Source organism: Myotis yumanensis, unplaced genomic scaffold, assembly GCF_028538775.1.
Source record: "Myotis yumanensis isolate MYYU_CA2020_CCGP unplaced genomic scaffold, mMyoYum1.0.hap1 SCAF_2, whole genome shotgun sequence".
NCBI lineage: Eukaryota > Metazoa > Chordata > Mammalia > Chiroptera > Vespertilionidae > Myotis > Myotis yumanensis.
Genome location: NW_027223753.1, coordinates 207,981,697 through 207,995,155, shown reverse-complemented (window position 1 = coordinate 207,995,155; position 13,459 = coordinate 207,981,697). Strand labels below are relative to the sequence as shown.

The 13,459-nt window shown below is 43.4% G+C and overlaps 1 protein-coding gene across 14 annotated transcripts in view; it reads left to right on the top strand.

The window, feature by feature from the left end:
• The window catches only part of PCBP3 (poly(rC) binding protein 3), a 210,778-nt gene that overhangs the window by 46,657 nt on the left and 150,662 nt on the right, over window positions 1–13,459 (top strand). For 12 of the 14 annotated variants that reach the window (XM_070407052.1, XM_070407050.1, XM_070407051.1 and 9 more), the window contains exon 2: window positions 5,489–5,526. The exons of the other annotated variants lie outside the window; for them this stretch is intronic. The gene's annotated coding sequence lies outside the window, so the exon portion shown is untranslated. The remainder of the gene's footprint in view (window positions 1–5,488; window positions 5,527–13,459) is intronic. 14 annotated transcript variants of the gene reach the window in all.

Here is a 13,459-nt window from a genome sequence, read left to right as displayed (position 1 = left end):
CACCCAGTAGTAAAGGATTCAGTAAATTAGTTACTGTACTTTCACAGCACAATCAATTATTAGGTGGCTATTAGTGTTTGTAGGAATGATTCATAAGGTGAAGAAATCTGCCAGCATATGAGGCCAACGTACACATAAAAACAATCTATATGAAATAAAATATAGCTGTGTGTGTGTGTGTGTGTGTGTGCGTGCCTGTGCATGGGTGTATGTAGGTGAGTATGTTTTTGTGTATTTTAAAGGTCTTGAGGTACAACCAAAGGTCTATGGCATCTGCTTCTGTGAGCTGGTATCTGCTAGTATTTTTTTATACATACTGATGAGTTTCCTAAACTTTCTTAAATGAACATACATCACTTTTATACTCATAAGAGAAACAACATTTTCTTTTAATTAGAGAAGAATTATGTGAAAAGTAGTCTGATCTTTGATATATAGAAGCATTTTTCTAACCATAAAAACAATGCAAGCAATTTTAAACAATGCAAGGTAAGTTTGATTTCCAGGGAAAATTTATTTGAATATCAATAAACATTAGTAAAAGGCTAAAGACAAGCTGTTATGGACATTTTCTACAAATATACAGATTTGGATATATTGTTTTGAAAGCACATGTGATCTATCTCATTTTGTTTTAAAAATATCTAAATTTTATAATGAACTACTAGAAGAAAATACACTCTACTGCTGTCAGTGCTTCTGTCTGGATATTGGAGGTGCTTTTAAATATATTTCTTGCTCTTTCTGCACTTTCCAAACTTTAGACACCAAGAATTGCAGGACACACACTCATCATAAAGAGCAGGGACTGAGCAATTTGCCTGCTGCCCCTGCCAGGTCCTGGCACTGGTTGACAACCTGCTCTGGGGGAGGTCCCAGGAAGGCGTGTGCAGAGCTAATTCTCTATCACTGATTGAAAAAACTCTTATTCAGAGGGTTGTCTAGAAAGTCTATTAGATATATTTTAGGCAACTTCAATCCCCTGGTGAGAGGCCAAACAGATTTTCCTTGTCTGATTCTGCCAACGAGAGTGACCCACTCAGAAAACTAAGAATGTAAAAATAATAAGGTTTAACATTTTAATTTAATAAGTCCATGTGTGCGATTGATACAAAACTTATTTTATAAGCTATTGGAAGTTGATAGTGTATTAAGTTCAATATTATTCAAAAGGATTGAAACATGGGTGTGCATATCTGTATTCACACACGTGGAGCATGATATATCTTCAATAGTAAATGAAACAAACAATGCTCCCTCCTGGGTTGTGGCAGCTACTATAAGCATAACCCCAAGCTTTTGCGCAAAGGAAAGTTGCACTAGGGAGTGTGGAAAGATGAAAAGCCTGCTGTCCCAGGGCACAGAGCACAGGCACGTCACGTAGGACAAAGCCAGGCCCAGGTCAGGCGAGGGGCTTTCAGGGTCTGCATTCATTGGCCTTGTTGACCACATTACCACTACACATATTGGCCTTATCTAAGACAGTATTTTTTGAGGTGGAGGAGTAAAGAAGTTCAACTGCCTGGCTACCTCGTTTTCTGCTGAGACCATCACCAAGAGTATAATTACTTCAAAACAGTAATTGCATTGGTGGGGTTTGTGGTAGGAATGAAGTTGAATCAGCTTTGCCTATCCTCCCCCTGCAGAGGCTCTTTTAAACTCTAATTACCCCAGACTTCTGTTGGCACTGCAGAACTCTGAATCCACTCTGCTGCAGGAGGTAAGTTAATGAGACACTTGGTCTCCCAAATCTGGAGAAATTTGGAGTCAAGGCTGTCTTCCTCGTGAAGTCAGATCTTTGCTATGGCCTGTTTAGTTTTAGGTAAAAACAGTGATATTTGCTCTTCCCTTATTGAGATCTGTCAAGAATCAGTTGGGCCATATTTGTATGTATGTTTTTAATGGTACATGGGACTTGTTTGAATCAGGAATGGTAAGACCAGCAGACAAGGAAAGGACTGTCATGAAGAAAGAAGTTGAGCCTCACAGGTCCCTAGAAATAGAAGGCATGCCATGCCATGCACAACTGCACAGGGAAGCACCAGGGTTGGTTAGGAGGCTGATGAGGCTAGGATGAGATTGATTGTAGTTTCCATGGGAAGAAAAGGGTGAGACAAGGTCAGCAGGCTCAGGATGGACTGATTTGGATCATCTAGCAGGTTCTGGAACAGAGGGGCTGCCCCTGATCATCTGGTACCTGGCCCTGAGTGAGTAGGGGGTGTGGTTGGCATAGCATGAGGACCCATAGCAGAGGAATGGGGTGTGGGCTCTGATTGGTGGTTTGCATGTGAAAGGTACTCTGGTGCATTGTTTATCCTATATCTAGGAATAGGCTAACACTAGGAGGGCAGACTTCCAGGATCAGCAAGGCCCAAATGTCAAAGCATAACCATAACACAGAAAATGTAAAACATGGTTAACCAAGTGTGGACTATTTTTGGACTCTCCATTCTGTTCCTTTGACCAGTTTATTTATTTTTATGACTAGCTTTATCTTGAAATAAGACAGTAAAGTTCTTTTACTTTGTTCTCTATTTGAAAGTTGTTTTGGCTGTTTTATTCTCTTTATATTTCCATGTAGATTTTAGAATCAGCTTAGCCTGCTCTGATTTTGATGGATATTGCATTGAATTGATAGATGAACTTGGTGTGGTTGGCATCTTATGTAATGGAAGTGCTGAGAGGGGACGTCCTGGCTTTGTTCCTGATCTTGGGGGGCGGGGGAGGCGGGGGGGTAAGCACTCAGTCTCTCACCCTTATGTGAAAGTGCTCTTATATTCCAAGTTTGCTGAGAATTTTTTCATGATTGATATTGAATTTTGTCAAATGCCTTTTCTGCATCTATTGAGATGATCATATAGTTTTGCTTTTTTTGTTTTTCTTTTTTAGTCAGTTTATATGGTCCATCCGCATAAAAATCAATTACATTGAATTGAAAAAACACATACCATGAAACCAATTGCATCTCTAGTTGAAATCCACTTTGTCATGCTTTTTTATATTGTAGGATTTCATATACTAAGATTTAATAATTTTAACATCTATATGAGGAATATTGATGTGTTAACTTGTGTCTTTTTGTGGTTTTGGTATCAGGTTAATGCTGCATCATAGAATGAGTTGAGATGTGTTCTTTTATATTCAGTTTTCAGAATGAGTTAGTAAGGAATCGGTATTATTTTTTCCTTGAATATTTGATAAAATTCACCACTGAAACCATGTGGTTGGCTCTTTTTTTGTGGGAAGGTTTTTTAGCTTGAATTCAATTTCTTGAATACATATAGATTTATCTAATTCTTCTTGAGTGAGTTTTTATAGCTTGATTCTTCTAATTTTTTCATCTAAGTTATTAAATTTATTGGCATGCAATAGTTTCTAATATTCCCTTGTTATATTATATTTTAACTAGAGGCCCAGTTCACGAAATTCGTGCACAAGGTGGGGGGTTCCTCAGCCGGACCTGCACCCTCTCCTGTCCAGGAGCCCTGAGGGGATGTCCTACTGATGGCTTGGGCCTGCTCCCCGTGGTTCTCTGCTCTCTGCAGGGCCTGCCTGCTCCACATCATGGCAATGGGAGTGCTGCCTGCGGGCTGTGCCTGCCTGCTCCTGGGCCGCACTTGGCTGCTCCCGGGTCACCGCAGCAATGGCTAAGCAGGCCCTGCTGGCCCCAGACACTCCAGAGGTGGCAGAACAGCGAGGCTTGATCCACTACCGCAGTGGGCGGATCCCGCCTCTCCACTTGGTCCCTGTGACACCTGGCTGGGCTGACAGGCCCAAACACTCCAGCGGCAGAGGTGAAGGGACTGGGCGCCGCCATGTTGTGGCTATGGGTGCCACCATCTTTGTGATGGAGCGACAGTTAATTTGCATATTACTCATTTATTAGATAGGATACTTATTTGTTATTGAAGTAAAATTTACATAAGATGCAATTAATCATTTTAACATGTACAATTCAATGGCATTCAGTGCATTCAATATTGTGTAACCACTACCCAGTTTCAGAATTTTTTAACTTGTCCATCACGTCAAAGAATCCATTATGTAATCACTTCCTATTTCTCCCTTTCCCCATCCCCTGGACACCACTAATCTACTTTTTATCTGTGTGGATTTATGTATTTTGAATGTTTCATATAAATGGAATCATACAGTATGGTGACCTTTTGTGTTTGGCTTCTTTTACTTATATCATGTTTTTAAGGTTTATCTGAGTTGTAGTGTGTATCAGTACTTTATTCATTTTTATGGCTGCAGAATGTTCCATTTTATGGATATATCACAATTTATTTATTCATTTATCCATTGATGGACATTTGGGTTGTTTCCGCATTTTGGCTATTGTGAATAGTGTTGCTGTGAATAAGTATCTGTTTGATTCACTGCCTTCATTTATTTTGGATATATACCTGGACATTGTTAGGCAGTTCCCAGTTTAGTACACCAGTTTTGTCTGGTGCTAATGTGGTCCTTCTGCTGAGGCGACACTCTTCCAAGAGCTCAGCCCTGTGGCCCCTGTGCCATAAGGCTCCCTGGTCTGGTTGTTGGGAGTGAACATATTTCTAGAGCTGTGGGAGCTACAATGCCTTTTGTCCTGCTTTTTTTCTGTTGGCTCTTTCTGGTTGCAGGTAGCTTGCTCACTCACATGTGCTAATTGGTGTCCAGGTGAAGACTGAAGTGAACCACCTCCCCCCACCTCCCTTCACCTTCCCCCAGGTCTCTGTAACACTTCTCTGTGTGGCCCTCTCCTTTCTGGTACTCTGCCTTGCTCATTTTAGCCTCCATTGCCTCCCTGAATCACAACCTTGTTTCTTCCTCTCAGGACTTCCTTTGCTTTACCTGCCCCACCACCCCTCCCCCTTTCTGCACTGTGGCCTGCAAACTCTCACCACACTTCAGACTGGGCAATCAGGATGCATCACTTTGTTCTTTCCCTCAGGGATCATTTTCCTATGATGCCTGTTGACCTATGTCTGAACACCCTGTCTCAGGTCTTTTATCTGTTTTTGTTGTTGTGGTTCTTTTTTCTCAAAATTTTGAGGTGGGATAGTCGATTCCTCTTCTTCTGTCATGGATAGAAGTGGATATCCTCCTTTGGCAGTTTCTGACACCCCCATCCTCTTCAATCCTCACTGGACTGAGGTCTTTGGGCTGCCTAAAGAAGGCTCTGGTGTTGTTGTTTACCTGCCATTGAAGTTTGCACAGGTAGGCCCCCTTCCTCTGGTTGGGGTTTAGTGAAATCTGGGTCTCTGAGCATTCATTTATCGGTATCTTTTAAGTTCCAGACTCAGCTTAGATTCTAACTGCTTTTTATAGAATTCTTTCTCTGGAAAACTACCTCGACTTTCCAAATAACTGGTTTATGATTATGTTTTAAAAATAAATTACTTCGGTTTGATGAAGTTTTATGTCTAAGGTGACAGAGCATTCTTTGTATTATTTTCTACATGTGATTTAAAATTATAATAATCTTTTAACCTGTTTACAGGGTTATCTACAAGAGAGACGGTCTTCACATGGTTCCATGTAAGTAGTGCTTCTTACAATGCCTTTATAGAGATTATGTCTTTAAATTGAGTGATTCTTTCTACGTCAGTTGATTTTTAAAATCTTGCTTGCATATGAAGCCATGTGTCTTGCTGCCCTTCATTGTGGCCTGGTTTTATGTCACATGAGGGACCTGTTACAGGTCAGGGTGCAACAATAGAGCCAGTGATATGCACAATTTCCCTTCTAGCTTTTGCAGAACCAATGTTGAAAAAGAAGCAGTTTTTTTCTTTTTCTATTAACCTTTTTTCTCCAAAGTTAACCTGCTCAAACTGTCCAGCACTGGACCTCAGGATGAGTTGTTGGTGTGCCCTGCCCAGACCTTATGCCTTTGCCCCATGCTCCAGCGGTGCCCATCAGCCAGGCAGTGATGAGTTTGTGCTGTGGCCATGATGGCATGCCTGGGTCTTGTGGATACCTCTTTGTGGCTGTGACTCCAGTTTGCAAAACTACCTTGAAATTATTCCTTTTCAATTTATCCTTAAGAGGTCTGTTTTTCTAAAATTTATAATAATATTTTCTAAAAATTTTCCACAGTCTTTTATGGAATACAAATGTAGTCATAAGAGCAGCTAATGTTTATGAAGTGTCTGATTTGTGTTAGCTATGCTGGTCTGAATACTTTGCTCAGTCCCCATAGGACCCCATAGAGGTAGGTACTGTTCCACCCACTTCCAAGGCTCGGGAAGGTGATGTCACTGTGGTGGTCAGTGGTGAGATTGGGATTTGAGCCGAGGGCTCTGACTTCACAAGCACGAGTCTTCTTCATGGGGGTAGGATAACTGGAAGCTGCTTGGATGATGTGAGGTGGGCTCTGAATGCAGTGTTTGCCCTTCCCATCAAGTGGTTTCGGAGGCAGCCCCAAGTGGCCACCATGGAGTGCTGAACTCAGCCATTCTGGTGGGAGGGTGATATAGACACAGCCCACTGACCTTCCAACAGTGCAGTGACTTCATCAGCAGCCCCTTGGGAGATGGTGGCAAGGAGTTGGGGGCACGTGCACATAGGTATTTAGGGCTGCTGGGTAACTGAATACAGACCAACATTTGAAAAAGAGAGTTTTTACTTAACAAATTATTTGAACAAAGACCTTGTTTGTTCTTTCCTTTATTCAGCAAGTATTTATGGAATGCCTGTGATGTGCCAGGTACTCTTCTGGAATGCCTTAAGCTTATATCCTTGTGGGAGTCATGAAACATAAATCTTATAAATAACAGTGTATCAGGTGGTAATGCTGCTGTGGAGTAAATGAAGAAGGGGGAGGGCCTTAGGAGTGCTGGATGCAGTTTTGAATGGTCAGTCAGTGCGAGCCCTGGGAAGGGGGTGTCTGAGCAGAGCCATGAAGGAGATGCAGGAGAGAGTCCTTTGGGTGTTGGAGAGTGAAGGGCTCCAGGCCAAGGGGAGCTGGAGCAGAGGCTCTGGGCGATGTGTCTGGCCAGTGTGGCTGGAGCCAAATGGAGTGGAGGAGCAAAGGCAAGAGATGAGGTCAGTGGGCAGTAGGGACACACACATCAAGGGCCTAGAGGTTCATCCTGAGGCTACTCTTGCTCCAAAAGGAATGGGGGCTGAGTGTGGGGGTGGGGAACCAGGGAGTCTTTTTTCAGACTAAAGCTGTTACATAGAGGACATCCCAATTCCTTCTGGCTTGGGACCAATGTTGTAATTGTGCAAATCTGAATCTAATTTTCATAGAAACCCCAAGGGAAAGGCTCCTGAACTCAGGCATATAAACAATGTCCTATATGGGCTGGGCCTCTTTCCCCTTAGACTTTGGTGTTGTCCAAATTCCTTCACCTGAGTTCGGACTGGATGTAGCTCTGGAGGTGAATCAGCATGCCAGGGTGGGCTAGGCTGGCTAAGTTACCCACCCTGTCTGTGGTGTACAGCATGGTGGGTTCCACATCAGAAGAGAGGCAGAGACAAACAATCAAGACTGTGGTTCCGGAGGGTTGCAATGGGGACTCTGAGAATTCCCTGAGGCTTGGTTTAGTGAAGGCAGCCAGCTTTTTATAGGGCACCTGTGGCCTTTTCTGCAGGTTTGGAGGGGGCTATTAGGAGCACTTAGCTGGCTGGAGCAGAAATGGCTCTGCTTCCCTTGGCAATCTTGGTTGAGTCCTGCAGTGTCTTCCGGTGGGGTTTCTGGGAGTGGGATGAGCCAGTAAAGAGCTCATCTGCAGTGGGTGATGCCCAAGGGAACTGGTGGCTTTGGAAGAACTTGAGTTTCCATTTGCACGTCTCTGAGAACTTTCCACACTTTCTTTGAGGTGAAGGGCATCTGAACATAGTGAAGCTGCAGACAGACTTCTGGCCTGTGCTTAGACAAAGCAAGGCTCCCGCAGCTGGCTGGTGGCAGAGCCCCTTCTGCACCAAGCTCAGGACTGGGCCTTAGACTACATTTAGAGCAGGAAATTAAGAGATAATGATAATGAGAATTTGTTGAAAAATTTATTTACTTTGAAGTCTTTTAGTCTTTGTAATATTGAATTGGTTTTTTGCTTTTCACAGTTTTTTTCCTGCATTGTATTAAGATAACAGCTTTCTCTATAGGATTGGAAATTTTGGAACATTTGAAAAAGAGAACTTAAAAAATCATCAAAATGAGTACAGACAGGAGAACTGTGCCGATGAGCTTGCTGACCGGGACTCCTCCCTCAGAGGACCCTTCCTGCTGTGTCCTTCTTGGTGACCCTGCTGCCCATAGCCTGCAGTTCACAGGGCCGCTCTGTGATCATTTTCTCACATACACCCCTGGCTCCTTTCTGTGTTTGAGTGTCTGCTGGGCACAAAAACTGCGTGGTATTTTGGGGAGACCATGCAGCTCTGCAGACTGGCTGAGGGCCTTGGCACAGCACCCATTCCCGCCCTGACCCTGGCCACACCTCTCCAGTGGATTTGCTTTTTTTACCTGAGACCATGGTTGTACATCTGATCTTCCTTTCTCAGATTTCAGTCTCAACTGGTACTGTGCCTCTTTCTTATCCAGAATGCTGCCAACCCACCTCTCCGCCCAGTGCTCCCTGTGTCCTAGGGCAGGCCCCTTCTCCTTTACTTAGGGACTTGCTGCTACCTAAGTTGTGCCACCTCTCTCCTAGGCTTCAGGTTCTTCTCACTGACAGATCACCTCTATTAGCATCCAAAATGACTTGATTGCTCCTATCTTAAAATAAAAAATTTCCTTCCTTGCTTTTCAGCCAAAATAGGAGATTAATTTCGCAGAGACCTCTACTTCTTTTAAAAACTCACTAAAAGGGCACAAGCTACCAAGAGATTAAGAGAGAAGGTGACAGAATTTGGGAATTTGGGAGGCAGATGGACAAGCAGAGGGACCTAGCAGATCTGAAAAATAGAAAGCTAAGAGGCATATGTGTGTGTGTGCGTGTGTGTGTGTTTGGGACAGGGGGGCTGGGAGTTGAATGTACTGCATTGCAACAGTTGTTCTCCCCCATCCCCAAGTCTCAGGAATGACATTACCATATAACTCTGAAAATGGGGCCAGCAATAAAAATAGGGCTGAAATAGAAAATTGGTGTAAAGCCTGTTTAAGAAGCAGTCAGACTCTCAGCCCCACCTAGCCTGACGATCCCTTCCCTACCCTGGCTGAAGACTGCAGTTTCTTCCCCTGGGGGGTGGGCCAAAGTCTTTAGGCATAGTAGAGGGGACTGTTCTAAACAGAAAGTGGAGCCAACCTCTGCTCTCTTGGCCCAAGAACATTGGAAACCTGAGATGGACTATTGGATGTGAGTGAGTGGAGCAGGCAGGGTGAGGACTGGGAGTAGGAAGATGGTGGCTGCAGGAGATCACAGGCTGTTCCCTGCTGTGTTTGAGTAATCCCTGGCTGAGAGTTTGAAGATAAACTGGCATGAGTACCAGGACACTCAGCAAGCCCTTATTAACTCCAGGACGCCCCTACATAGTACAAGAAGGGGGATGCAGCAGCAGGAGGAATAAGGTCCCAGAGCTCCCACGTGCATGTCTTGACAGTGTCCTGAGAGTGGGTACTGAAGACTGATGGTCAGACCTGAGCACGTGGAGGTGCGTGGGTGACTCTAAGGGTTAATTCTCATGTTCATAGTAGGAGGTTAGTGGATGACACAGACTGTAAAGTCAAGACAAGTGAACTGAACCTGGGAATTAGAAATGTGAAGAGAAATACCAAAAGAAGAGAAAAAAACCGAGAGATGCCTGTCAGAAGGGATACTGTTTTCACCATAAGCTTTATGGAATTCTTTGACTTTAATTATGTGCATTTATAATTTTGTTAAAAATAAAATTGAAAGGTTATTTAGCAAATAACTATTTTACAAAATAATAGTTATGAAAGCAGGGTCTCTCTGTACCCTCCTGTCTGTGCTCCTGCCAGGGCCAAGCTGGACTGTGTGGCCATCTGGTCCTTCCCAGCAGGGCTTTGTCTGTACCACTGGGTTGGTTCACATGGCCTCTGCCTCCTGAATTTGATGAAAAAGTCTTTCTTCCAGGGCTTGAGCTCTGCAGCTTTAGACCCATAGAGCAACCCCTTCCCATAATGCCACACTCTCCTGGCCCCATGTTTGTTTGTGCCCCCGTACCTCCATGCTTGTGTGAGCTGCTCTTTCCTGATGCTCAGTGAGGACCCTGCTGGTGGTTGGTGCTTGGGGGTCTACTGGGCCCATGGCACAGCTGCAGATGTTTTGGTCTGTTTCACCGAAGACTTCACATCAGGAATTAAGGTGCATACATATCTGTGCCCTGCTTTTAACCAGAATGGAATACTGTAAAATGTTCCATGTCACCCAGTTCGAAAAATCTCATTTTTTAAAGGTTACATAGTTTCCATTCTATGTATGGTAGGCACTTATTAAATAATTTCCTTTATAATAAATTTGGGTTTTCCTCAGCTCTGTTACTAACAACAGTTAGTGGAGAGGCGAGCATCCTTGTGTGTAAATTGGCTTCCCCTCTTTGTGAGGTAGTGTACAGTATTTATCCATGTAGAATTCCTGGGTTAAAGGACATAGGTAATTTAAGAGGTATAATGTCTAACTGCCAAATTGACCTCAAGGTGGCTAAATGAGAGCAACACACAGTAACTGTTACTGTGTGTCCAAGAACACAGGTGTACAACAGATCCAGCTATTCCACTATAGTTATTTAGTCTTTTCTTTGTTTTTTTTAAAAATCTTTATTATTGAAAGTATTACAGTTGTCCCCCATTCTTCCCGCCATTGCCCTCCTCTACCCAGTTCCAGTCCTGCCCCAGGCCTTTACCACCCTATTGTCTGTGTCCATAGGTAATGTATATATATGCATATAAGATCTTTGGTTAATCTCTTCTCACCTTCCTTCCCTCCCCTCTGAAATTTATTAATCTGTTCCATGTTTCCAGTTTATTTTGTTTATTAGAATTCTTGTTCATTTATTTTGACTTTTAGATTCAATTGTTGATAGGTATGTATATATTGCCATTTTATTGTTCATATTTTTTAATCTTTCTTTTTCTTCTTCTTCCTCTTTTTAAAGAATACCCTTGAACATTTCATGTAATACTGGTTTGGTGGTGATGAACTCCTTTAGCTTTTTCTTGTCTGTGAAGCTCTGTATCTGACCTTCAATTCTAAATGATAGCTTTTCTGGGTAGAGTGGTGTTGGTTGTAGGTCAATTCTATTCATTACTTTGAATATTCTTTGCCATTTCCTTCTGGCCTGCCAAGTTTCTGTTAAGAAATCAGCTGACAGTCGTATGGGTGCTCCCTTGTAGGTAACTAACTGTTTTTCTCTTGCTGCTTTTAAGATTCTCTCTTTGTCTTTAATCCTTAGCATTTTAATTATGATGTATCTTGGTGTGGGCCTCTTTGGGTTCTTCTTGTTTGGGACTCTGCAATTTCTGGACTTGTAAGTCTATTTCTTTCACCAGGTAGGATAAATTTTCTGTCATTTATTTCTTCAAATAGGTTTTCAATATCTTGCTTTCTCTCTTCTCCTTCTGGCACCCCCACAATGCGAATGTTGGTATGCTTGAATTTGTCCCAGAGGCTCCTTACACTATCTTCATATTTTTGGATTCTTTTTTCTTTTTGCTCTTCTGATTGGGTGTTTTTTGCTTCCTCATATTCCAAATCATTGATTTGATTCTCAGAATCCTCTACTCTACTGTTCCCTGTAAAATATTCTTTATTTCAGTTAGTGTGTGCTTAATTTCTGATTGGTCCTTTTTCATATCTTTGAAATTTTTACTAAGATCCTTGAAAGTCTCACTAAGTTCCTTGAAGCTCTCATTAAGATCCTTGAGTAACCTTATAATCATTATTTTGAACTCTATGTCCAATGCTTGCTTTCATTTCTTTCATTTGTGACCTGTTTCTTTGTCTCCACATTTTGGCTTCTTCCCTGTGTTGTTTATATGTATTAGTTAGAGTTGCTATGTCTCCTGGAATTGGTGGAGTGGCTTTATGTCTCAGGTGTCCTGTGGGGCCCAGTGGCTTAGCCTCCCCAGTCACCTGAACTAGGAACTCTAGGTGCTGTGTAGGCTGTGTGCACAGTCTTGTTATAGTTGAGCATTGATTGCTGCTGGCGTCACTGGGAGGAATTGACCTCCAGGCCAATTGGCTATGAGGACCAGCTGCAACTACAGTGGAAGAGCTGCTGTTCAGGAGCTACCCCTATGGAGCAGGACTTATTTTAGTGGGGCTTTGGTACTCACTGAGTCTGTCCCTTGAGTGTGTTGTTTGTGGATGTGTAGAATTGTAATCTGCCATAGTCTGAAGGTGTCCACCACATGCACTGGCTCTGGGGCCTCTCAGGAGGTACAAAGTCAGCCACTGCCTGGGGCTACCTGGCAGGAGCTACAGAGAGATCTGCAGATGGCTTCTATTTGTATTGGGTTTGGAAGTGCCCAGCGAGGCTCAGCTGTGAAGCAAGGCAGGGTGGTGTTAGTGCCAGGTTTTGGGTCTTTTAATGATAAGTTTGGGGTACACTGATGCCAGCTGCTGCTTGTTTGAGCAAAGTCTGAAGCATGAGCCAGGACAGACCATTCCTATGAAAAGCTACTGCAAACAGCTTGGGTGGGGTTGCAAATTGGATGGACAGAGTTTCAGAGAATCACCAGGGCTGAGCAAACAGTGTGGGCCATGCTGATGGAAAGTCAGATATGGCTGCCAGTCAGCTCTGAGAAGGGGGAGGTCCTAGCACAGGAACAATGACCCCTGCGAGCACTCCTGTATGGGAGAAAGCCACTCCCGAGTTCCTGCCCTAATGCCAGACAGTCCAGTTCCTCTTCATATGTTCCTGGTTCCCCCAATGCCACCACCTGGCACTGGAGCTCAGAAGAAGCAGGACTGTGTAAGTCCATGTGCTGACCCTTTAAGAGGAGCTGTCTGGATGCAGTCTCCATGTCACTCAGCCACAATCCCTGCTAGTTTTTATAGCTCAAAGTTATGGAGATTTCTCTTCCCAACTCTGGAACCCTAGGCTGAGGGTCTGGTGGGGGCTGAGCAAACTGGCCAGGGCTTTAACCTGTTTTCTAACCAATGTATCTGGCTTTCAGTTTTCTTTCAAGACACTTTAAACACCATCTCATTGTTTGTTTTTTTACATATATATTTTTATTGATTTCAGAGAGGAAGGGCGGGGGGTGGGGGGAGAGAGATAAAAACATCTATGATGAAAGAGAATTATTGATCAGCTGCCTTCTGCACACCCCCTGTCGGGGATCATGCCCACAATCCAGGCATATACCCTGACGGGGAATCAGACCGTGACCTCCTGGTTCATAGGTCGATACTCAAACACTGAGCCACACTGGCCAGGCCCATTGGTTTTTACTAGGTGTATCGGTTAGTAATGCGGATTTTGTAATCAATGAAAACACAATAATTTCAAGAGGAACATCAAAAGTGCTGTATTCAAAGTAATGTCCATTGCTAGCTACACATTTCCT